This window comes from Peromyscus maniculatus, chromosome 3, assembly GCF_049852395.1.
Source record: "Peromyscus maniculatus bairdii isolate BWxNUB_F1_BW_parent chromosome 3, HU_Pman_BW_mat_3.1, whole genome shotgun sequence".
NCBI lineage: Eukaryota > Metazoa > Chordata > Mammalia > Rodentia > Cricetidae > Peromyscus > Peromyscus maniculatus.
The window spans coordinates 167,954,422-167,981,563 of NC_134854.1; the positions used below are offsets into that span (position 1 = coordinate 167,954,422).

General features: G+C 43.5%; 1 protein-coding gene across 4 annotated transcripts in view; it reads left to right on the forward strand.

The window, feature by feature from the left end:
* Ccdc91 (coiled-coil domain containing 91) overlaps positions 1–27,142 on the forward strand; it is a 177,217-nt gene that overhangs the window by 10,841 nt on the left and 139,234 nt on the right. The gene's annotated exons all lie outside the window — the stretch shown is intronic.

Here is a 27,142-nt window from a genome sequence, read left to right on the forward strand (position 1 = left end):
TATGGGGTTCATTGACTTTACCATCTTCCATGGAGTGGCAGTGGACCCAAACTAGTGGGGCTCATGGATTACCATGTTCCACAGGAATGTGGCAGTGGACCCAGTTTTACAGAGTTCACTGACTACCATTTTCCATGCCTTCCAAAATCAGATGGCTTGACAGAATAGTGGAGTGGTCCTCTGAAGGCTCAGTTGCAATACCAGTTTGGGGGCTGAACCTAAAAGGGCTCAGGCAGGATCCCCGGGAATCTGCCTCTACTCTTTGTCAGCACCCAGTGCGCCATACTCTTCTCCCCTTTTGTGGATTCTAGGATTTAGGAATCAAAGATGGAGATGAGCTTGGCTACTATTTTAGTGACCCACTAGCAAGATTTGAGTTTCCTTTCCTGTGATTGTACCTTTGCTGGTCTAGGAGTCTGAGTTCTGGGAGAGAAACGCTGCAGTGGGAGGCACAGGAGTGCTTTGACTAAGCTTTGCTCCTGAGTGACTGTCCCTGCCTCTGGATCAGTAGGCAAAGGGGAGAGTGTGCCTGTCTGGACGAGTCCTGTCAAGGAGAAACCAAACTGCTGTTCTGTACTGGAGGCACAGAGAGCCCAGGGCCCAGGCAGTCCCCTAGGGTCGCTCTTCATCCTACCAAGCTCAGTGGTTAAAGTCTGCAGAAACTGGCATGGTTATGGCCTTGGCGCATCAGAAGTAGCGGTTAGGGTTGTCCTGGTAGGTGAATAGTCATAGCCAGTTGCTGGCGAAGGGACTGTGAGTGGGTAGTGAAGATGGTCGTCATCAGTACAGCTGTGAGTAGGTGGCCAGACACAGGCAGCAGCTACACTTGCATGTGCATTTTCTTACGAATCTGTGGTACGTGTAAAGCATGTGGTGGTATTGTGTTCCCCAAAATATTGTGTACCCTAATAAACTTATCTGGGGTCAGAGATAAGCCACTAGATACTTAGGATAGGCAGTGGTAGCACACGCCTTTAATCCTAGCATTCTAGAGGCAGAAATCCATGTGTTCAAGGATACACAGCCAAGCATGGTGACTCACGCCTTTAATCCCAGAGAGTGGTGGTAGAAAGCAGACAGGTATATAAGGCGTGAGGACCAGAAACTAGAGACATTCGGCTGGTTAAGCTTTCAGGCTTTGGAGCAGCAGTTTAGCTGAGATTCATTCTGGATGAGGACTCAGAGGCCTCCAGTCTGAGGAAACAGGATCAGCTGAGGATCTGGCGAGGTGAGGTAGCTGTGGCTTGTTCTGGTTCTCTGATCTTCCAGCTTTACCCCAATACCTGGCTACAGGTTTGGTTTTATTAATAAGACTCTCTAAGATTCCTGCTATAAAAGCAGGTATCTTTGCTTTCTTGTTCTGTTGCCTCACTGTGTAACATGAGATATTTTTACTTTACTTCATAGTATTTAAGTCTTTTTGGTGCTATAATATTTAAGTTACTGGAGCCTGAGGACCAGAAGAATGAACATCACTCAGGGTCTTAACCTTCTCTTTTGGAAAGGGAGTAAATGTGTTTCAGGTTCTGTGCAAGATGGTTTATATTGTGCTGTGTGGGAGACTGAGTGGCTTAGGAGAATGCATACAGGTGACAGGTTGAAAAAGGCTGCACATTTAATGTTTAGTGTCCTGTGTGAAGCTGCCTGGGCCGTGGGATATGCTGACACATGGTCCCACATTATCCTGGGTGTGTCTGAGGGTGTTTTTGGATAACATTACTGTTGCCCTCCTAGGTAAGAGTGGACCTCATCCAGTTAATGGAAAATCGAGTAGAATGGACGAGCTGTGTCAGGGGAGATGCACTGTTCCCCACCAATGGGCCTTCTGGTCTGTTTTTGAACTTGGACTCAGGATCACTGGTTGCTCAGGCCTGTACTGCCATCTCTCAAGGTCTCTAGTGTTCTGACTGCAGATCTCAAGACGTCTTAGACCCCATGATCATGTGAGCCAGTCTGTAGTCAGTCTCTGTCTGTCTGTCTGTCTGTCTTTCCTCCAACCCCCTTTTCCTCGTCTGGAGACCCTGACTTCTGGGTGGAGTTTGTTCTGTGCTTCCACACTTTTTGAGGAGAACTCAGATTATTCATTGAATCCTTTACTATTTTCTAAATAGTGCACACAATATATTTGTACATTTCCTTCAAAGCACTCCTCTCCATCCACTTGTTCTACAATTTAGTTTCCTCACTGTGTAGTACCTTGTGATTTCCTTATAATTTATGATGAGTTATTTAGAAGTATGTTGTTTCTTTGAGTTATTTGGGGACTTGCCAAATTTTATCTTTACTGATTTTCAATGTATTTCAGCTGTGGTAGTGAGAACCTTTTGTATGATGTCAGCTGTCTAAATCAAATTGAGATTTGTGTGGCTCAGAATATTGTCTGGCTTTGAACACTGTGTATGTGCTTGAAGGCCTAATCTGACCTTGTTGGGTAGCGCCTACTCCCATTATGTTTGTCTGATTGAAGATTCTTTCTTCAAGAATTCCATACTGCCGTATGTTTTCCCCCTAAGTATTAGCGGGCTTTCAGTCACTGTGACAAATACCTGGAGAACTCTGGCTCATGGTTTCAGTGTGTGCATGGTGTGCACCATTGCTGTGGAATCTGGTGAGACAAACCATCCTGGTGGCAGGAATTCGTGGTGGAGCACCTCTTGGTGGACAGGAACCAAAGAGCATAGGCCTGTGCTTGCAGCTGGGGTGTGCCTCCCCAATCCCGAAGTACACATTACTAACCTCCTTGGTGTTTTCCAGCTCAGTAAGGTAGACTGGAGACGAAGTATCACACGTGAGCATGACACCTTGTCATTGCGTTTGGCTTATGTGGGTTTTGGCAAGAAGTCTGCTTTTATTTTTACTTTAATTCTTTGGTGTGTAATGTATCCCTTTTCTGGACTATTTAAACTGTTCTATTTTCTGCAATTAGACCGGTACACACTGCACTATTTTATGGCTTCTCTGAAGGCCTTAGCCTTTTGGATCTCACAGTTTTTTTTGGACTTTTCACTTAGTGTCTTTGCATTTTTGGAAAGGCTGTAGTCACACTCCAGGCTACTTGAACGTGCTCTGTGCTCTCAGCATGCGTTCCCTCCACCTTTTTGGATATCCATTGTTGCTGATTCTGTCTTCACGATCTGCCATGTGCGTATATGAAGTTAGTCCTGGGGTGTTTCCTTCAATTAGTTCTTCCTGCAGTCCCATGCGCCTCCTTCAGCTCTTCTACATCTCTCCATAGTTTTCTTTCTTAAAGGAACAGGACATATGCTGTGGTCTCTTGTTTTGTGTCGGCTTTTTGTGCTGAAGTTGTGGCCATGGAGTTGTGGTGGTGATTCTCACAACTGGGAAAGAGTCTCCAGGTGTGGGCGGCTGAGTGGGCCCCTCTCTCAGCAGCTGTGAGTTGTTTTAAGCAGCTGTGGCCATAATAGCTGACGACTTGCATGATTGACAGAGCTCTGCAGGTCTGTGGGAGAGCGGCAGGCCTGAATTGCCTGATGGATTGTCAGCAGTGGTACAAGTATCAATTCACAGACCAGCGTTGGTCACCATCTCTCTATGGGACTTGAGGATATTTCCTCCTCTTGCTCTAGGGCAATGACTATTACTGCCTGGCACAGCGAAGGGTCTAACTCCTGTCCATCAAGCAGTGGAATTGTGTGTGGTTTACAGCTTCTCCCATGAAAAGAAAACAACATGAAGGAGTCCGTGTAGTGAAGGGTTAACCTGACATGAACACCCTTTGATGACCTGATCTAACAAGACTTATTCTCCAGCCAGAGCTCTTAGGTCTGGTCCTCTCTTCTGTCAGTAGGTGAGTACCCAGGCCATGATTTCAGAACACTGTCCTATCCAGAGTTCCTAAGCTTGGGTTCTCGGCCTTGCGAGTTCTGACTGGCTGGTCAGAGCCTCCCTCAGCGTGGCTCCTCTGCGCTTCAGCCCGAGCTCTGGCCTTGGAGCTGCAGAAGGCTTTGTAAGCTTGGCAGTTAAGCTGCTTGTTAGTCTCTGCTTCACTTTGACGGGTGCTCCAGGGCCAGGTAAAGAGTTAGCCTGCTGCCGCTGCTGTGTAGAAAAATGTGCATTTTAACATCACATTCTTTATTCTTTTATTCTTTTACATTAATGTGTATTTTATAAAAAGCAAATCTTTTCCCTCAACCTGCCATTAAATTTTATATAGAACTAGAGCTCTGAGAAGGCAGGAAGCGTCTCATTTGTGGAGCACGGCCTGACATGCACAGGGCCTGGGTTTAGTTTCCAGCGCAAAAATAAAAAACAGAAACAAAAAGCAAGACAAAACCGAGTTCACCCTCGGCATGCGCTGTACGCTTCACTCTTTGCCTGTCCCGGCTTTGCTTGGCCTCACAGTAGCGGAGCTTTCTGGCGTTTATGCCAGTAGTCGTCCAGCATCCTCAGCCTAGGAGAGTTGCCTCTTCTTTCCCTGAAGACTGCTTTTGTGCAGGGTGTGTGCTCTTGTGTGTACTTACAGGTCTCCTTCAGCTGAAGAAGTGAGTCTCCCCTCTGTCCTTTCTCAGGTCTGTGTTCTTCCTCACCAGGTAGAAAAGCCAGGCTTCCTGTCTGTGGCCTCATTTCTTTCAGTGGGTTAGAGCTGTAGTTTATAACTGCACTCACACCTGAATGGCTCTTAATGCATTCTGAGTCTTTGTTCAAGTATAACAAAGCCACTGGTAACATGCTCTGTGAAGGGAGAGTACTAGAGACGCTCAGGTTAAAATGGTTTCTTCTGGAAACATCAATTTTTTTCCATTCTTCCTCTGTTTCCTCTGGAACTTGTAAGTGCTCTTCAGAGTTACACAGGATCTGACAGTGAGCTCTGCCCACGTATCACAGAGAAAAGTCAGCACCTCCAGCAGAGCCGAAAGGAGGGAAAAACCTCTGTTTTTATGGACTTGTGTCAGGAACTTGGAAGCATGGTGAAGGATGTGTGTACAGGCACATGTGACTTGTGGCTTGTGAGTGTGACTGAGTTTTCTTGGGTTCTGCACTCCTGACAGGAAAGGATGCCAACTCCAGGGTAAGCTTGCATTTGCTGTTGCTATGCCCAGTCTGTCTGATTTCTACCTGTGAAAGGACTTGTGTGTAAACTCGACCTTCAGCCCCAAGCAGAAGTGTTCCAGAGAAGCCTTGGCTCCCACCTCCTGTGGCTTCCGTCTCTGGTTTCCTCTCTTGGTGGGTGTACCTGTGACAGTGTCCGTAGCCGCCATGCCTGCGTCTAGTGTTGTAGCATCCAGCAGCCGGCGTCCAGCAGCTGGCGCCCAGCAGCCATCCCTTCTTTCCCTGTTTCCCGGACAGTCGGTTTCTCTATTTACTTCCTCCTCTGTGTGAATGCACCTAAACATGCTATTTTTACGAGAATCTTACATAATTTCTCTTATGCTGCTGCCACCACTGTTGATGGTGGTGTTAGAATTCCAGGTTCAGCCCTGCAGATGAAACTTACATACCATTAACATTGCAATCGAAACATATTGTGTAGGATTTTTTTGAGCCAAATCTTAAGCTTTTTTTAGACTTTTACTGGGAAGAAAGGAAAAAAAATTAGCCTTTTAAAATCTTGGCTGCTTTCAAAGTAATTTTTAAGTTAGTCCACAAAGATACAAAGTAATGGCTTTTATTATGGTATTTTTATATGTGTATGTAAAAGCATACATACATGGTTCATATTACATTTCATAATTTCCCTTGCTGTGATAAAACATACCAACAAAATGCAACTTTGGCAGAAAATGGATTCATTTGTCCTTCAATTAAAAGTTAACAGTGTAGCATTTCAAGAAAGTCCAGACATCAAGACCTCATCAACTCAATCAGCTTGTCATAGCAGATCCACAGTCAGGAGCAAAGGATGAGTAAACACAAGGATCCTTACTTGCTTTGCTTTTAGCTAGCTTTCTTCTGTCTTACGTTGTTCAGGACCCCTTGCCTAGGGAATAGTGCTGCCCACAAGGGGCTGGACTGTCCTACATCGATTAATCAAGACAACCCCCTACAGAGATGAGCAAAGGTCAGCATGAAATAGATAACTTTCCAGATGATTCTAGATTGTGTTAAATTCTCACACACACAAACACACACACACACACACCCTGAAAAACAACACAGTTGTTATTTGAACCTCCCTCTCTTCCCTCTTCTCCCCTTACCTACTTTTCCTAGTCTCCTTCCCTATATCCTTACCTTCTGCTTCCCTGTCATGTGCATTCCATTACCTCACACTCTACTTTCCCTCCCTTCAGATAATTTCATATTCACACACACATTATGTGTGTATGTAAATTTCAGTCTAGATTCTACAGATGAGAGGAGAGATGCCATGCTTGTCTTTCTGAATCTGATGATCTCCGGTTCCGTGATTCATTCTGTGCAGCTGAACGGACTCCACTGTGTCCAGGTGCCACATTTTCTGTCCATCCCACTGTTGATGGAAATCTACGTTGGAGAAACAGGTAGTCTCTTGAAACTTGAAGTTCTCATTACAGAAATCACTCCTCTTGAACCGCAGGCCTTCAATAGGTGTGCTTGGTCTGTTTCTTGGGAGCTGTCTGTCAGGTATCTCCACACATGATCTTCTAGTGTGAGGACTAGTCCCAGCTACAAGTTTTTTTTTTGTTTTTTTTTTCAGGGAGCTTGCACACTCCACAGATGAGGGACTGACTGTTTCATTTTGTGCCCCTGTGGTTTCTCTGGGTGGCTTTTTCAAAGAAGTTCATTTTTTTTCCTGGCAATCTTGTGTATCCTGTGTAAGTATTTTTCATTATTAATAATTTTGAGAAGAACCAACTCCAGGTCAAAACATGGTTGCTAAAGCCACTGTGCTTTATCCAGGGTCATCCCAGTGGGTTTTGTATCTGTTCTGCCAAAGTCTGTTCATCTCACATGCCCCTGTGCTCACTGTCATCAACCTGGTGTGGAAATTATTTCTATGTATTTTGCCTAAATCAACAACCATTAAGAGAAATTCAACAAGACATGGAAGTTTAATTCTCTAATCCTGTAGGCTGGCTTGGGGAGACACCCCCACTTCTCACACTATAGGAATTTCCATTTCTGGTTGTGACTTGTGTCCCAGCTTTTCACTGTTCTTTTCCATCGTCTTCTTCCTCGGTTGGGCTTCGTGGTTAGAAATCTCCTCTTTAATTGAATTGCAGAGCGGTTCATTCCTGCCATTTTCCACTCCTCGGTCCAGCAGTGAGGGTCTGTGTGTGTAGGTACACTGCACCGTTTTAATAATGAATCTGGGCTTAAAGAGAAATTGAATTAAATTCTTCAGTTATTTTAGAAGTTCTAACATCATGCTATTTACATTTCTGGCCACAGCGAAAGTTTTTGTGAAACTGGGTTCTGTAGGAAAAAGCTTCATGTGTCATCATGATCTTGGAAGAACTTTGGGGACTTGGCTTGCCCAGAATTACAGCTTTGAACAGTCTCCATAAATCTTCCCATTAACAAGTGTGCATTATTTCTAATTAGGAGTTAGCCAGAAATCTGAGCTTAATCAGAAATAAGATCCTTCAACGAGAGGAAGCTGAGTTGTGGATGGATTAGGTGACATCTGTGATGACACTGATTTGCAGGGGAGCTGGGACTGGAGTCACAGGCCGACTTCGTGGCCAGCCGGCCGGCACTCTCCCCCTGCTGTGGGGCCTCTCACCGTCCTGTCTATCAAAACAAGGCCGCAGGGTGCTGGTGTGAAAGCGTCCACATCCATTTCAGTTCTGTGACAAAGATGAGAGCAAATCTGATCCATCTTCCACCTGAACTTGCAGACTATCCTGATAACCTGAAGGTTATCCTTTGGTTTCTGAAAAAGAACGTTTAGTGGCCTTTATTTCGTTCAACCTTTTTATGGTAATAATTTGTAAAGGTTCTCAGGCTTTGAAAAAAGCAAACGAGGACTCCCGTGCTGGCTGCTGTTACTGCCTGTTTCGTGTCAGCCCTTCCTTGGTGGGTTCTTTCTGCTGCAGGCATCTAAGCCCTCCTGCCTGTGGCCTGTGGGAACTGCCTGTCCCAGCTTCCGTGCTGATTAGTCTAAATGAAATGCCTGGTTCCGTCTTTGCTTGCGGTTAGTTCAAGGACGGGCAGGTCAGTGCCTCAAACATTTCTGTGATGTTGCTGCTAGCTTCTGTGTGTAGCTCAGGTGGGGATCGGATTCAAGGGACTTGGAGGTGAGTGTTGAGTCTCCTCTCTGCAGTGTGGTGCGCCTACTTCCAGGAGACGCAGGCACACATTTCTTTGTTGAAGCCTTTTGACCCATGGGTTTTCTCTGAATTCCAGGCGAGTGTGTGCACCTTCTGAGACTTTCTACTCCTCACTTTGCTCTCACTGGTTTTCAGTAGGAATTAAGTTTTATAGACTAAAAGGACAATGCCCTCTGGATAAGGGAGTGTAGAATCCTGAAAAGACAGGTACTGAGAATTAGGCTCATGGGCTGCCTTGAGCCACAGTGTGATCTGTGCTTTGCCCTCCTGGCTCAACTGACCTCATCTCTGTTGCTGATGACCTCCCCAGTCCAGTGAAGCCATTGGTTGCCTGTTTTCATGACTTCTCTAACATTGGACGTATTTCTGTGTCCTCACTCACTTCATGATTTCCAGGGCATCGTTCTTTTGTTTGATTTCTCTCTCTTTAAGAATTTTATTTTACAGAATATTACCACGGTGAACTAGATTAGCATCAGTTCAGTTATTTCAGTTCCTTTTTGGGGCTTGTTTACTGAACCCAGATTTCTAGCACAGTGATGTAGTTTGGCTTTGTCTCCCCTGTGCATGATGCTGTGCCTGTTTTTACCCTCTGTCCTTCGACCTCAGTCTCCCCCGTCTCTTCCTGCCTCCCCACTGTCTGTCTCTAGTAACACTATTTCTTACTCTGTCTCTGTCAGTGTCCCCCACTTTTTTGCTTATCTATCTATCTATCTATCTATCTATCTATCTATCTATCTATCTCTATCTACCTATCTACCTATCTACCTATCTACCTATCTACCTTTCTACCTATCTACCTATCTATCTATCTATCTATCTATCTGTCTGGGTGGGTGCATGAGCACGCCGTGCCATGAGGCATATGTATGGACATTGGAGGGCAGTTTGTGCGAGTTGATGACTCTTTCCTTCTACCGTGTGGGTCCTGGGGGTGAATCCAGGCCGTTCAGCTTGGCTGTAGGTGCCTTTACCTCCTGAGCTGCCTTGCTGACCTCCGCCCTTCAGCATTTAGTGATACTCCATTTCAGTCTGTCTCTCCCTCTCACATTTCCGTGGCTGTTGGTAGACATGTATGTTGTTTCCATATTTTGGCTGTTATGAACACTGAGCCTGGGAGTTCAGGTATCTGTGATAAACTAAAAGGCTTCTATGGAGCTGAGGAAACGGAACAAAATGAAAAGTCAACCTACAAACCAGGAAGTTGAAACTGCAAATGTGTTTCTGAGGACGGTTGACGGTCCCAGTTAATGGACCGTTCCTACAGTCGAACAACAGAGGAACAAATTGTCTACTGAATAAGTATGCAGAGCACCACAACTGAGACTTTCCTAGGAGTATATAAAAACAACTAATAGATATGTGAGGAATGCTGTTTTGGGAATGGGCATCAGTGGTAAAGACGACCCATGTAGGGCTGAACACTCAGTCTCTTATTCTCAATACTTTGATATCTCTCCATTGACTGTTGTCCACTGCCGAAAGAAGCTTCTCTGACCAAGGAGGAGAGTGGCCCAGGCCCATGGGTACGGCTGTAAATGTTTAGAAGGCAACTTCACAACCTGATCACTTAGGAAAATAGCAATAGCAGGTCCGACCCTATGGCCTGTGACCTTCCTGTTCTATCGATCTGAAGAGGCACTGTGGCCATCATTGAGGGAAGCATGGCTTCCTGCAGGCAGGAGTGGGGCTGGAGCAGTAGCTGAGAGCTTGCATATTGATCCGGCGTGTCAGGCAGAGTGACTGAACCTGGCATGGGCCTCTGAATCCTCAAAACCTGCCTTCAGTGCCACACCTCTTAATCCTTCCCAACACCTACTGGGAACGAAACATTCACATATATGAGCTTATGGGGGCCATTCTCATTCAAACCACCACATCCTGCATGGGCTTTTGACTAGGTTAATAGTACCAAGCTTGAAATTCCCACCCATGGAGCACCCCTCAAACCCAGTCAGGAAGCAACCAGTTTCCCCTAACTGTTGTACCACTCTTGACCCAGTCAGCACATCTCGCCTGGCAGAGTTCTGTTGTAACATGTAGGGTCCAGCTGTCAGGTAAAAGTATTGGTGTGTGTGCACTTGTGTGTCTTTCTGTCTGTGTGTGCTTGTGTGTCTGTGTCTGTGTGTGTCTGTGTGTGTGTGTCTGCTGTGTGTGTGTGTGTGTATCTCTCTTTGTGTGTGTCTCTGTATGTGTGCGTGCTTGTGTGTCTGTGTGTCTGCCGTGTGTGTGTGTGTGTGTGTGTGTGTGTGTGTGTGTGTATGTACGTGTGCGCATGCACTCATGCCTGTGTCCGCGTAGCGCCTTCCTGCACTGTGAAGTGCAGCCACCAGGGAGGAAGATTTCTGGTTGCCTCTTGACTGACTTTGAAGTCAGCAGCCCTTCTGTTGTGCACTTTCAGTGGGCTGGCTGTGTTGGCTCCGACAGCCCCGGGAGCAGCATCGTCTGTGCCGAGATCCAGGCTGAGCTCAGCGCGTCCCAGTGTTCGGTTCGGTTGCTGCTGTGTGTGTTACTGTGCATGAGACCGCACCACAGGCTCCATGGCACTCCTAGGAATTGAACTCTATTGTGCATTTACTGGTTTGACCCTCATCACAGGTTTTGCATCAGTGTTGTGTGATGTCATGTTGGGTTTGATGTGTGGATTATGGGAATGAACTGGAAACCAGCCGTTGAGGGTTAACACTGAGGTGATCCCAGAAGGCAAGCGGACACCATCTCAGGTGCTGTCAGGTGCGTTTCCACAGACTGCGTCCTCTGAGCCTTGGCTGTGGACAGACGATTGTTAACTTGCATTGGTTTCTGCTTGCCATAGGATCCAGGGAATGGAACAGCCACACAAGTGTCTTATACACTGTTAAACAGTTCCTTCCTACTCACTCGTGGGGAGTTTAGGGGAGAATTCTGAGATTGCATGCCAGAACTTGGTGGACTGGGAAACCATTGAGATTTCTTCATATTTTCAAAATTACCGGTATAGTTTAAAATTCACAGTATTTTTTTAAACAAAGGACTTTGTATAAAATACTATTAGGTTTTTAATAGTCATCTTCTTAGAAACACAAATCCAAGGGAGGAGGTTTTCCTGCACTTGAAATAAAAAGTGAAGTTCAACATGGCACCAGATTATACCTGCCGTGCACTTAGTGTCACGAGTTTGGTGGCCTAGCTTGCTTAGAAGGGGAGAAGCTGGGCAGATCAAACAGGGCACAAGAGCTGCTCCCGACTCTGTGCTTGCTTAAATAATTAAGATTCACCTTAAAAACCTCTTAAGTTAGAAGTAGTGATGGCCTATGTTTTGTTGCTATACTGCCTGTCGGTGTTTGCGTCAGTCATGTGTAATTCTGGTGTGAAAAGACACCGTTTTCCCCAGTGTATAAATATCATCGGTTCATTTCTGCAATTTTGCCCTTCATGAACTCCCTAATTTTCAAGTATTAACATTCATGTATATATTATAAAACACCTGTATGAGCCGGGCGGTGGTGGCGCACGCCTTTAATCCCAGCACTCGGGAGGCAGAGCCAGGTGGATCTCTGTGAGTTCGAGGCCAGCCTGGACTACCAAGTGAGTCCCAGGAAAGGTGCAAAGCTACACAGAGAAACCCTGTCTCGAAAAACCAAAAAAAAAAAAAAAACCAAAAAAAAAAAAAAAACACCTGTATGAATATATCTTTTTGAATTCTGGTAAACTTGCCTCATAAAAGAACATTCACATTCTTTTCCTTATTTCCTTTTTAGCACATCTTGGCCATCTTTCTTCCCCGCCTCCTGGCTTCCTGGATTCTGTGTTATGTGGATTAGTTTGGCTTGTATGACAGTTGGGTACATGAACTTGCACAGTGTGCCTTTTAATTGGCTTAATTTGGTGAAATAATGCTGTGGCTTTTAATGATTACTCCAGTCGTGAAAACCTTCTGAACAGTGGTCAGAAATGTTAGCATATGTACTCCCTGTGGATGAGCGATCCCAGCAGGCATCACTGCATCACCAGAGTGACAGCGCCTCCCTCGGCAGTGTGCTGTGACCTCATGATGCCAGGTTTTTCTAGTTGTGGCTATCCACCAGGTATTTACATGGGCCAGTTCATATGGGAAATGAGGTCATTGTTTTATTTCTTTTGTTGTAAAGGTGGTCTAACTAGCAAACTCTTATGCTTAGAGATCATCTTTCAGGTTTGGAAGGAAGAAACCTCCATTTCTGTTTATTTTTCATTCTTATATCAGGTTTCCATCTTGTTACAGTGAAGGGTATGTGGAGAGAGGCTTCTCTCAGCTGATGTTGGAGAGAGCCTTTGGGATAGGTCATCTCTGGCCATGGCCATCCATCCTCAGACTCATTATGATCTGTGACCCTGAGTTCAGGGGACTTATGCCAGGTACATACGGCTCAGCTCTTCCTGCCATCTTTCTCTTTAAAAATTGTGGTAAAATATTCATAGCACAAAGGATGTTTTTCAGATTCTGAAGTGCACACTCCATTGGCATTAAGTACTGTTATACTATACTCACCTTGTGAGTAGAACTTTATTTCTTAATTTAAAAGCATTGTACAAAGTGGGCACAAGGTCATTTGTCTGATATTTAGGCCTGGTAATTTAGTTTATGTAGTTTTAGGGTAGAGCAGGTGGTCATGAAAAGAGTATTTATATGACTTAAAACATTTGTCATATGTTCTATTCTTTGGATTTTGAACCCAAATATTTTGCCAGAGTATAGAATAGAGGTTGAATTCACCCTCCCCCACTTCAAATTCTTGCCTTCATTCCAATTTTTGTTTCCTGGTACTGAGGATGAACCATGGGCACTGTGCCTGCTAGGCAGCCCCTCTCCACTGAACTCCATCTTCAGCTAATGCAGCTTTTTGACATCTGTCGATATTTATGGAGTTTGTGTCATGCTTAGTTAGATGCTAGAAATATATAAATCAAGACCCCTTGATTTATATATTTTATTAATCAGTATCAATAGAATGTAATTACTGATGGCAGTGGTTATATTTTAAATACAGCACTAATGAAAATGCTCTCTTGTGATTGGTATTGGCACCTGCTTCCATGATATTGCCAAGAGGAATTGCTTTCAGATGTGAATTCCACTATAACCGAAAGAGATTCTTCTCTCTAAGCAAAGAATGGTTATTTCCAGTGACTTGTAAAACATTGTTATTGGAAATGACTCATTAAATTTCTTATGTATTTTTATTCTATTACATGATTCATAGAAATAAATTATTTTTTCTAGCCATTGCCTTTGTTCCCACTTTTGTATCTGAAGATAGAGGTGTTTCATGGGAAAGTTCTCCTGTTTAATTTTATATAAAATATAAAATTATATATGTTTATATAAACATTTATAACATAAATAAAATATTAAGTATATTTATATATAAAATATATAAGCTATAGATTCTCTGAGTGACTATGTAAAATTAAAATTTTTATGGTTAGGTTCTACCTGGAGGCAGAAACTGAAGTAGAGGACATAGAGGAGTGCTGTTTATTGGCTTCCTTACCAGGGCTTTCTCTGCTACAACCCAGGACAACCTAGGACAACCTTCCCAGGGTTATCGTCACCACCATGGACATGACCCTCCCACATCAGTCGTTAATCAAAAAGATGCCTCCACAGGCTTGCATACAGGGCATTCTGATGTAGGCATTTTCTTAGTTGAGGTTCTGTCTTCCCAGATGACCTGAGCTTTTTGACAAAATCTGACCAGTGTAGCTTTGAAGAGAGTGAGGTAGGAGACCAGGTGGAGGGTCTTGAGATAGATGCCATGCCTATACAGGAACATGTGGAGACTCAATTTGAGACACACACACACACACACACACACACACACACACACACACACACACACAGACTGACTCTGACCTTGATTTGGAAAAAAGCCAGATTACATTGCCATCTTACATAGCACACCATTTCCACATGGAAAGACTTAATAAAAGCAACATGCTGAATGCAGCATATCATGTGTACATTCTTTGGGTGAGAGAGGCCTTAGCTACTCTGGTGAGCAAGCTGTGAATAAAGAAAGATATTTGTATGGAACTTAACTTTGGAGTAAGAATTACAAACCATGCATTTGGTAAAATATTTTCAGTGTAGAGAAGAGACAGGTTTGATATCCATTATATATTGTCAGAAAAGAAACAGCAACAGAGGGAATGAGCGAAGAACACAGAGAAGCAAACCCACAAGTCCAGCAACAGGAGAAGATGTAAAGGTGTCAGACTCACTAGTGACTGGTGTAGACAGCCAGAGAGGGATGGGGGGGGGGGGAGGGAACCGTAATGTTCTAATGGCAGAGGGGGAGGCTATTTTTATATTTTGCTGTTGGAAATGTGGATTAGTTGAGCCTTTTTGGAAAGTGATATGACACTAGCTATAAAAATTAAAAATACATATGCCAGTTGACCTAGCACTTCCATTTATTGGAGTCCAGCCCATAGAAACATACTCAGCGTGGAAGGGTTTCTGTTTGTAGTAACGTAACTGAATACATAGGTTGTGTCTGTCAGTAGGAGAATTGTCAGATAAATATGTTCGCATTGTAGATTTACACAATGCATTCTTGTTGCCACTGGAAAGAATAAATCAGGTAGATGTCCTAACCAGGACACATTTTCATGCAGAAGTTCCTGTGGGAGAAAAATACAAGATGATGAAAAATGTGTGTTACTTTAAGACCGTTCAGTGTCAAAGCTAGCATGTGTGTGAAATCTGCTTTTGTATGTGATTTTGGAGTTATAATTACATTTCTGCTTTTCCTCTTCTCCCTCCAAACCCTCCCGTACCCCCCAACTCTATTTCAAATCCACGGCTTCCTCTTTTTTTTTTATATCAGTTATTATTGCATGCATTCACACACACACACACACACACACACACACACACACACACACACGTAAATATAAGCTATTTAGTCTGTGTAATACTACTTGTATGTATGTTTTCATGATGACGTAGGCACTGGATGACCACTTGTGCTCCTGGTTAGGGAGGCCCACCTCTTCTGTTCCCAGCTCATATCTCTGCTTTAAAGTCCAAGTGAACATTGATACATTTGAAAGGATTTACAAGTTGTAAGGTAACAAAGTTTAGCTCCTTTGGAAACTTCGTCACATGATCTTATGGCAGTCCATGTTTTTTGGGTTAAAGGCTCAAAATCTGTGAGTTTACATTAAATTTATGACCTAAAAGAATAAAACAAAACTAATGCATGAAGACATCTTAGATATTTAATAATTGGCACATAACTAAATTTGCATATTGGTGGAGTATTGGTCAGTAATGGAGCCATGCACAATGCCCTTGTAAGGTCATTAGAAACGTAACACTGTATTCTGTAGCACATTGGGTGTAAATCAGTTTGAGGTGGCATGTGTAGTCAGATGTATTTCTGTGTTCTAGAAGGAAACTGTGAAATGCAGACAGAAAAAGTAGATTATGGTGAAGTGTTTCTACAGTATTTTGACAATCGAATTGGACAAAGTGTTGGCAACATTTGAAAGTAAAATTGAAAAAAATGTTATATGTGGGTCTACAACTCCATGATCTGGATTTCTTTTTTTTTTTTAAGGGAAGAATGTGATAAGACAGTTTGTAATTATGTCTCAGGTATACAGTGTTTATATTTGGGTTCAAGTCTAGTTCTCCGGGCAGGTTAGTTCAATAGTGTCCTTCTTACGTGCAAGTCTAGTTCTCTGGGCTGCTTAGTCTGATAGTGTCCTTCTTAAGTGCAAGTCTCGTTCTCCGGGCCGGTTAGTTCAATGGTGTACTTCTTAAGTGCAAGTCTAGTTCTCCAGGCCGGTTAGTTCCATAGTGTCCTTCTTAAGTGTAAGTCTAGTTCTCCGGGCCGGTTAGTTCAATGGTGTACTTCTTAAGTGCCGGTCTAGTTCTCCGGGCTGGTTAGTTCAACGGTGTACTTCTTTTTTTTTTTTTTTTTTTTTTTTTTTTTTTTTTTTTTGGTTTTTCAAGACAGGGTTTCTCCGTGTAGCTTTTGCGCCTTTCCTGGAGCTCACTTGGTAGCCCAGGCTGGCCTCGAACTCACAGAGATCCGCCTGTCTCTGCCTCCCGAGTGCTGGGATTAAAGGCGTGCGCCACCACCGCCCGGCTAACGGTGTACTTCTTAAGTGCAAGTCTAGTTCTCCAGGCCGGTTAGTTCAATAGTGTCCTTCTTAAGTGCAAGTCTAGTTTCCAGGCTGCTTAGTCTGATAGTGTCCTTTTTAAGTCCAGGTGTTGGGACAAACCAGTCACTTCCAAGGTAATTTAACTCTGCCATTTATTCAATCACTTGATGGTTAACGTTTTAACTCTTGAAATCCACACAAATGTATGAGGACTAACAAATGTTTCTGGAGGGTGGGGGGTGGGAGGGAGATCCTCAGGTCCTGTTTGGGGGCCTGGATGGCTCATGTCCCATGTGCTGTGCCTTTTGGGTTCTTTGGATTGTATCTTATTCATGTCATATTAGGGTGATGAGAGCATCCAGTGTTTATTTTGTTGGGATGTCTGGCTTTCCTTGGTTTGTAGTTTGTTATTAATTAATCTCAAGATGGTTTTGGCCATCTTATTTTTGGGTATTTCTTCATCTCATTCTCAATGCCTTCTCTTTTTGGAATTTTATTTACAGCATGGTTGATTTTTCTGGCAGCACCCGGTAACCCAGGAATGGATGCTTTCCTTTTTCCTTTTAAATACCCGGTCTCTTTTCTCTTTCTCTGTGTGTGTGTGTGTACATGTGCGTGTGTGCTTGCCCGTGCCTGCATGTGCTTCAGTTTTGACACACCTCGTTCTGTATTTACTTTTTTCTGTTTTACAAGCTTTACTGATAGCTCCATAAATGCTTTTTCTTACAGTATCTTGAATCACTGGCATTTTTCACTTTACTTATTTTTCTTATAATTTTCTTCTTTTATATTTGTTTATTTGTCTTTCCATTGTATTTTCAAATTGGTTCCATTAAAGAAGTTTTGGGGGTTGGCAAGACTTGGCAGTTAAAAGTGCTTTCTGCTGAGTTTGATCCCTGGAACCTACATGATGGAAGGGGAGAACCAGCTTCTGTAACATGTCCTCTGTCCACTCTCTTGCTGTGATACCCACACGTGTGCATGTGTACATACACACACACACACACCCCACACACGTGCGCACACACACACGCACACGCACAGAATGTGAAAACTGAGTCTTGCTATATTCACTCTCTGGGTCTCCCTCATCACTTTAATTTTGAACATTTCTTTTTTGTTGTTGTTGGTCTTATAATTTATGCCTGTTACTATTTTATTTATGTTTCACTGTTTAGTTGGGGGAAAGTTTTGCCAGCATGAATATTTGTAAACCAAGTTCGTGCAGTGGATGTAGAAGCCAGAGGAGGGTGTAGATCACTGGGAACTGGAGGTACAGGCAGTTGTGAACTACCATGTGGGTGCTGGGAACTGAATCTGGACCCCTGCAGGAGTGGGCAGTACTCTAACCACTGCACCATACTCAGCCCTGCCCATCAATAATTTTTAAAGCTTGAGATAATTTATGTCATGAAATGGCGTACCTTAGGCCAGATGACTGGTGTTTCTAAAGTAGACTAAACTAAGCCCTGCTCACACACATCTCACCTCATAATCACTCCCAGTTGTTTCCCAGTAAAACACTAGGATTTATCCCCTCCCTAGCTTGGTAGACCCCAAAGCCCTTGGCTCTGCTCTTACTGTGACAAAGATTTCAACTCACCTTTGTGAGTTAAATGAGATAAAAAGTGAAACAAAGCAGAGACTCATAGGATGAGACCGTTTAAATAATGTATTGCTCAGTGTATATAAAATGAAGAGACTAGAATGGCAGCTAACTCAGACATTAAAAGTGCCCAACAAGAATAATGTTAATAATGGTATGCCAACTATTTAAAAATAGGTTTTCTAGAAAAAATATTACTTACAAAAACTTCTGGAGAAATTAAAAGTCTGAATTGTCCCATAATTACGAGAAACTGAATCTTCCCACAAAGCAAGCAACAGGCTCAGATGATTTGCTAAGCAAGTTATTATTTTTTTCTACCAAAATTCTAAGAAATAGATTATTCCATTCTGATGCAATCTCTTTTAATTGCAGGAAAAAGGAACAATTTCCAGCCAGTTCTCAGGGCCCAGCTCAAACCTGATACCTAATCAGATGAGGCTTCTATGAAAAAGGAGAATGAGAGGGGCTTCGTGGTCCAGTGTCGTCTGGAGACCTAAGACAGGATATCAGCAAATGAAAAACGCAGTCCAGTTACCAGCTGGTTTATCCCAGCTCTGCCAGGATGGCCACCGTTCCATGACCCCAACTCCTGAGTGACAGAAGAGTATAAGAACTGTGTGACAATCTCATTTGATAGGCAGAGTGAGTTCCTGATGATGAGGTTCAGCAAATTACAGAAAGGAGAGACCCCTTTGATCCTGTTAGGATCCACCCAGACTGTTGTCAGCAAGGCCTCTTTTCTCTATGGGGTGGAAGATTCTCTGTAACCAAGAATGGTAAAGTCACACCCAACTTAATGTGTGGTATAAACAGCATTGGTTACCAAGGGTTCCGAGGTCAGGGAGTGGGCTGTAGAAAATGGTGTCTCACTCTCCCTTTTAGTTCCTCAGGTGGGATGATTTGATCTCTGGAGGTGGCTTGGTTGGTGGACTGGAATCATCTGAAATTATGTTCATTCCTGTATCTTGAGATTGGATGCCATTGGTTGGCAATCAGCTGGAAAGCCTACACATGGCTTCTCCAAATGGTCTCTGTGTGGGCTCCTGTGGTCTTTCTGCATCCTGGCATTTGTATTCCGGAGACAAGATATGGGCCAGATGCTAGAGGATGCTGTCTTCCAATCGATTAGGGAGGTCACATATGCCCAGGGTCAGGGAGAAGACAGTGCTAGCATCCATTTTTAGAAGGACACATGGGTTAGGAGAGGGCTTTGAGATTATCTTCAGCAAGTGCAGACCGTTACATGACATCATGCACCTAGCACAGCAGTGGAGAGCATGGCCCATGTGCAGCGACAGGAGGGACAGGGCCTGAGGGAGTGGGAATTGTAATGAACGAAACAAAGCTTGCTGTTTGGAGACAAAATGATCATCGGCATATAAAAGAACCATGAAAGAATGTGCAGATAAATTATTACCAACGAGAGCTTACCAGGGAAAGAGGGATGTACGACATAGTTAAGTCAGTGGCATTGGTATGTAACAGCAGCGGACGGGTAGATAACGTAAAAGGAGACACTAGAATCGTAGAGCATCGGGTAAACTTGACAAGAGATACACAAAAGTTCCTTCAGGAAAATGACAGACTTCCCTGATAAGCCATGTGCACCTTAGTGATGTGTGCCAGGCTTAGGGTGGGGCCCTCAGTGTTGTACAGGTGTCATTCCCATGAAAACAATTCTGCAGCTAGAAGAGACACACATATGCATGGGTCTGTTTGTTCCAAAATAAATTGTATGTGGAAGTTTCTGTCCCGCAAGCTGTTCCCAACCACTCAGAGAGTCTTAATCACTAATCACAAATGTTTGAAGCTCAGGCTTATTACTAACTAGCTCTTACAACTTAAAGTAACTCATCTCTATTAATCTGTGTGCCGTGCTGAGGCTCGTGGCATTTACCTCTCTGCATGTCTTGCTTCCTGTCAGTCTGGCTGGTGATTCTTTTGACTCTGCCCTTCTTCCCAGAATTCTCCTAGTCTGGCGGTCATGCCTAGCTATTGGCCAGTCAGCTCTTTATTAACCAATGAGAGTAATACATATTTACAGTGTACAAAGATTGTTCCACAGTAATAAATGTGTTGTATGATAAAGACAGTATCAGGTTAATGAAGGAAAAAGTTACTTTATAATAAAAGAAATGGGGAGAAAATGTTCATATTTTTTTTAAAAGAAATTAGATCTTTGGTTTCACTAAATGTAAATATTAAGCTGTAGCTAGCTTAAACATTTGAATGTCTAAAAATGTTAATTTCCTTTGTAGCAAGTGCAGGTATATATCTGAAAATATTCAAAAAAACAAAAGATTTAAAAAGATTAAAATTGGTTATTAAAAAATAGAATTTTTTTTCATCAAAAACTGCCTTAAGTAAAAAACTGGCTTACAATTTAGAGGATGCTTACAATGCACAGGGTTGACAGTTGGGCCAGTGATAATGGCAGTGGGAAAGGCGTTTACCCACAGCTCCTGTAAACGGTCCTCTGACTCTGCACACACATGCTCACAAATGGGTAATAAAGAGTGGCTGAAATAAAGCAGTGCTCTTGTTGGTAGTGGACGCAGAACAGGTAGTGAATGGTTCATCGGTTTGAAGGAATGGGAGACTGGGTGGAGGCAGCAAGGGACCCTCAGCACTGATGCCTTCATGTGTCTGTTGCTGTGACACAATGGTGGCTTTTTCCAGGACATATTGGTGTAGTTTTGCTTTTAATTGTGAGGACTGAAACGGAGCAAGGACTTTGTCACATGTCTTGAAGTGGAGACTGACAAGGGCCTAGAAGATTTTTCTCATCAGTCATCATTTCCAAAGCACCAATTAAAAGTATTCTTTGAGTTAATAGCCCAGCAGCTGCCAGCGTGAGGTGCTATGCTAAGAAGTAAAGGCCACACCTGTGCTCCTGCACGCCCTCAGGTTTTCTCCAGCTGATGAGCCGGCCATCCTGCTCTCCTGCTACGAGACTTGCAATGCACAGTCTTTGCCGCTGTCCTGTTTGTCAAATTTCTTCTTCCTCACCTGCAATCATTGGAAAGTCAGAAAGTTACAGAGAACAACTTGGCCAGGCAGGGGTGTGGTCTGTGAGGGAGTGGCCGGCCTTTTCCTGTTGGGCAGTGATTGCATTAGGTGCTCTGTGGCCTGTGGTCAGCAGAAGGGCCTCTGAGACACCAGTAGCCCACATGTAGCCTCTGAAGGCTCTTTCTCTGTTAGACTTTCTGGTTGTCTGCTTTTGAGCAGCTCTGATGTCAGAGGCATAGTTTATTTGTGTGTAAATACTTGCAATGTGGGAAAATGTAGCAGAGGAACATAAAAACAATACAGTTTCGTTAAAATGTTGTTTTAAGCCAGGCAGTGGTGGTGCACGCCTTTAATCCCAGCACTTGGGAGGCAGAGGCAGGCGGATCTCTGTGAGTTCGAGGCCAGCCTGGGCTACCAAGTGAGTTCCAGGAAAGACTCAACGCTACACAGAGAAACCCTGTCTCGAAACCCCCCCCCCCAAAAAAAAATGTTGTTTTAAAACATGTATGCTTTGCTTTAGTTTCTGACATAAACAAACTTGCTTTGACTTCTTTGCTGAGTATTTGGATGGAAATGCTAGGTAGATTGGATCATAACATTTTGTTTTTCTGCCCATAATTTAAAGTTGTAAAAGGTATTTTTCTACGAGGCAACGTCCACCTGTGTTTTCTGCGTCCTCACACTGCCGTGTTTACCAGGGCAGGCGTTTGGACAAGTGTATCCAAACCATGCATATCATGGCTGCATCTTGATTTTCCCATTGCAGACCTGCACCCTTCTAGTAGGAAAGATGTAATCTGCCTTCCCTCCCTCTTCTTACTGTCTCTCAGTGGTCACTTGGTGATTTTGGTACAGTTAGCTACTCAGTGTTTTGTATCACTGCAGTCATATACTGTTCAGTACAAAACTGGGGTGTTTATTTTTCTTGTCCAGTTTGTTGGTTTCTGTTTTCAGTTGGCTAGCACTGTACTCACTAATGCAACCCCCAACTTGCCTCAAAGTGTTGAAAATTCCACTCATGATGGTAAGCCATATGAGGTGGTCTGTTAATTTCTTTTGTTTGAAGTACCTCCCAGGAGCGTTCTGAGTGTCCGGTCTTCTTGGATGTCCCCGACATGGAGGCAGTTTTCCAGACTCAGCCTGAGAGGCTGTATTTTCCATTCTCATATCTTCTTCCTTGTCTTACACCTTTGCTTTCCACAATTATTTTTTGTCTTTTTGTGGCTTTGGGGATTGAACCCAGAATTTAGGGCCTTGTGCATGCTGGGCAAGCACTCTGCCATGAGTCACATCTCCAGCTCCACAAGACATTTTTAAGAAAGAGCATAAAAACTCATGTTGAAACCTTACAGGTGGTGTGAATATGACTTTATTCTTTCCTGAACTCAGTGAGTACTGGCCTGGCTGGTTATAGGATTCTGTGTTGCACATCATTTTCCCTGAGTTTTAAAAGCCCCTCACTGCTGTCTTCTGCCTTCCTGTGATGCTGCACGAAGCCTCTGTGCTTGGGTGAAGCCTGTCTCACATTCCGGAAGCTTGTTGGATCCTCTGTGCATTGTGTTGTGCTCTGGTGTGTGTTCTCTTATTTACGCTGTAGTTTTATAAAAGAAAGTTTTCTTGAATTATTTTGCTGATGATTTCATAGTTCTGTGTTCTTTATAGAATTCCTAATGATTAGATAGCATAACTTGGACCGAAAGTTTCTTATATTTTACTCCCTTTCCATTTTTCTTTTATATGCTTCATTTTAAGGGAGTTTCCCTTTATTTTCTATTCCACAGTTCTTCAATTCTGCAATCCTAATTTAAATTTCTAAGACCTTCCAGTCTCACAAACAGGATGCCCTGTTCTTACCTCAGTGGTGTACCTCCTGTCGGCAGCTCTCTGGGGACACTGTGTGTGCTTGAGAACTTGCTTTCTTTCCCATTTGTGTGGTTGTCTGGTCTCTTCGTCTTTGCTGCGATTCCCGTCACTGGTTATCCTTGGAATCCTGCTTATGTATGAGATGGAGTCACGGAGAGTGAGTGTGTGCAGTAAACCTGAGGGGTGGGCTCCTAGTCCAAGTGTTTCCCTTGTTTTAGCTGATTTGATCTCTCCAGTGACCCCCGTCGTAACAAAAATGTTTCAGTTACATGTCCACCTTACACAGTGCTTGTCAGACTTGGGATTTGAACCCAGGCAGCTGGACACCATACTTGCTTCCTTTTAGCCTTTATGCTGGCCTGTCCTTCAATGAAGTCAGGAGCTAAAGGGAAACTCTGTCATCTGGGTAATCTGACCTCACCTTCCAGTGCAGCTAGTGGAGTAAACCTGTGTTCTGCTGGGGGAGGAGCTACAAGTGACCGGCTGTATGGGTTTGGGCAGGGGATTGAGGTGCAGCCCCGACTCGGGTTGGATTTTAAGTCTCACCTTTGACCAACTACTAGTGGCCCATTCTCGAGCCTTCTGTGCATAGCATGAGGGAGATGGGCTGAGCCCCCCCCTTCTCATGGGCATCAGTTCCCCGCCTTCACTTCACACTTCTGTACCTTACCTGTTCTTTGAACCTTGTTTGTATTTAGGAGCAAACACAAGCATTTTAATGTAACGTCTTTTTTTTTTTTTTTTTTTTTTTTTTTGTCATTTTAAAAGAAGACTTTTCAGTGGAAACTTGGATATAATGTACGTTTTAAATGCTCTATTTGAAATTACTGTTCAGTCCCTTCAGTCTGTCTCAAAGGTCCCCTGATATTCCCAACTTGGAGTATGTCCCGATACTCCCGACTGATAGGTCCCCTCTGAAGTCATCTCCCCACACTGGGCAGTTTTCTCTAGAGCTTTCACACTGTTTGATATTTGTGTGCCTTCCCTAGGATGTGTGCATTCTTCCACACCACACCAGCTTCTCAGAGACCTCGACTGACATCTGTGGAGTGACTTCAGAGGGTCTGTTGTACTGTCTATGTACATGTTTTACTTTCTGGTCTCTTTTTCTCAAACCATGCTTTAAAAGTACCATCTTTCTATTAAATACCGAGGTTGGCAGAATAGGGAATCAAAATAATAAAGCAACAGGATAAGTTAATTCACATATAAGGAGTTCTGAGATTGTTGAACCTAGATATTATGAAAACCTTTAGTCCAAGATGTAGCATGAATCTTAACAGTTCTTATTAATAAAATCAAACCTGGGTCAGGTATTGGGGTGAATATTGGAAGATCAGAGAGGCAGAACAAGCCACAGCTACCTTACCTGGCCAACTTCTCAGTTGATCTTGTTTCCTCAGACTGGAAGCCTCTGTGTTCTCATATCCGAATGGCTCTCAGCTGAACTGTGCTGTTCAAAACCTAAAAGCTTAACCAGTCAAATGTTGAACCAGCCAAATGCTTTTAGTTTCTGTCCTCATGCCTTATATACCTTACTGCTTTCTGCCATCACTCCCTGGGATTAAAGGCTCGCTTTCTGAGATTAAAGGTGTGAGTCACCATGCTTGGCTGTATCCTTGAACAGATGGATTTCTGCCTCTGGAATGCTAGGATTAAAGGCGTGTACTACCACTGCCTATCCTCTATGTTTAATGTTGTGGCTGTCCTGCTCTGACCCCAGATAAGTTTATTAGGGTGCACAATATTTTGGGGAACACAATACCACCACATTGAGTCCCTGAACTAATGGGATATAGCTCTGAATTAGAGTCTCATCCTTCTGTGACTTGGGTGTTACATGGTGTTGGCACATCCTGGTAATCACTAGTTCTAATGCTGTAACACAAAAATGCTTTATAAAGCCTTATCATGACACTTTTAGATAAAACCAAGGTTTGAATGTATTCAAGTGACAGAATCCATCAAGAACCACTGTGCTGTCCTTCTTAAGTATTACTTTTTTATTTTTGTGTAAATTGCTTTCCTTTTTGTCTGTTTGTGTATTGTGGGCTGCGTGTTTGCATGTTCATGTGTGTGTAGGGGGTGTGGAGTCCCAAAGTAAATGTTGGGCATTGTTTATGATCACTGATTTTTGAGGCAGGCTCTCTTGTTGAAGCCAGAGCTGGTTTAGTTAGCCACCTTGCCCAGGATTCCCTCTCTCTACCTCCCGAGTGCTGGGATTACAAAAGGAGTTTGACATCTGCCTGGCTTTTTATGTGAATTCTGGGGGTCTGAACAATGGTTCATATACTTGTGTGGCAAATGCTTTATCTACTGAGCTGTTTCTCAGGCCACTGTAAAATCGAGTTTTAAAAACCAGTGCTGTTCACACCTTTAATTCCAGGACTCAGGAGGCAGAGGCAGGCAAATCTCTGTGCATTTGAAGACAGCCTGGTCCACATAGCAAGTTCCAGGCCAGTCAGGGCTACATAGTGAGACCCTGTTCCTAAAAAACACACATACACACAATCAGCAGCAAAAAACATCTGTTGTTTTTCTTCTCTTAAATTTTCAAAAGGAAACTATCATGAGGTTTGAATCTAAATTATTTGGAGAAAGGCGCTGGCGTTAAAATAGCATTTCTGTAGCACCATATCTTAAGATATCTGGGACACATTTATTTACTCTTAAATAAAACATGTGACCAGTTTTTTGACAATATAGAAGAGGAACTCTGCCCTGTCTTCTTTGGTGTGTAGGAGTTGCTGGAACCTAGAGCATCAGTGGTCACCATTCTGCTGTTTTGCACAGCTCAATCAGAACTTAGGAATCCGCTTCCTTACCGCAGGCGAGCATGCTGTAAGCTCATGTTGTCGACTCACTGGCACCCTTCCCGTCCCGTGCCAGGATGTGCCTTGTGAAAACACAGGAGCATTAACTCTGAAAACTCCAGTCTTTAGAGGTGAACACCAGAGTCTGGTGGCATTCATAGATGCTAAAAATAGTTTGTAATTGGCTCCGGAAGTTGTGGTGCCGATGTGAAAGGACAGTTGCAGTGTTTGCACTTTAACTGTTAATTATTAGGATGCGTTATCGTCTTCTCCCATAGTTCCTTCCTGACAGATGTAACCAGAGGAGGATTTTCCTCATTTGAGACATGGTTAATGTGACGTCATTTCAGACTAACTACCATCGACAGTTCTTAGAAGTCTGGTGCTGCATATTCATGACTAGCTTAGCTTTAACTTCTGAATTTATGAAAAGAAATACATCTTTTGAGAAATGTAGTCAGCCTATGAGGCTCTGACGACAAATGGTGGCAGCGGTGCTGGCCTCCTCTGTGATAGCAGCTCTAGTAGCGCAGTGCTGCTCATAAAATCATCTTACTCCCATCCACATTCATTCCTTGTACTGTCTACTTTTTTGTGAGAATGAATTTGTTTGGCCTAGTGACAACAATCTGTGATTAGTGTATTTCTTTGCTGTTACTTTTTGAAGTGGGTCGAGTTTTCTTGATGGAGTTGTTGGTCAGTGTTTCTCAAGAAGCTGAGCATGGCTGCTGGTGACCTGGAGACAAGGCCTGCTGGGCTTCACATGGCGCTTAGCTTCTGCTTTCCTGTTCTCAGTTGTAGGGAGAGAACACTTAACGTAGGTAACGATTGCTCCTTGGCCTTGTCAGGCATTTTCCTTCCTTTCTGTTGGGAGCCAAGGCCTCGGCTTTAGTTTTGAGGCCTAGGTGCTAAGGCTTGACCCTTGACCCCTCTGTAGTGTATTTAGGAAGAAGCACAGCATATGTTATGCTGCAGCTTCTCTCTCTCCCACTCGAGAGTGAAGGTGTGGAGGATCCTGGATATCCTCATGTTTTCTGCCCTGTCTCGTGAACACACGACTTGATTTACCTTGATCAGCCCAGTAACTTGCTCCACATTTTTCCAGAAGTGCAAAGCAGTTTCAGCTAAAAATACACATATCAAATGCTCCAGAAGTCGTGGCCACAGCTCAAAAATGCTGATCAATTTTGAAAATCTAACTCAGCCCGGCCATGAAACCGAGGGAAGAACCTTTGTGGTGGGGACAGATTTCCAAAAATTCACCACAGTCCTGTTCTTAACTGGAGTTTGTGCTGATGCTGCCAGACAGCTGAGGAGCAGACTCGGAAAGCAGGAAGCATTACTGATGGGGCCTAGCGCCACTTTGGGAAAAGCAAATTAAAATGTAAAAGAATATTTTTCCACTCCTGGAGTCTCAACAGAAAATGGCAAAATACATGGTTGCTGAAAAAGTTCCAGAAATTGCTAATTTTGCCAGAAAGTAAAAACCAATTACCAGC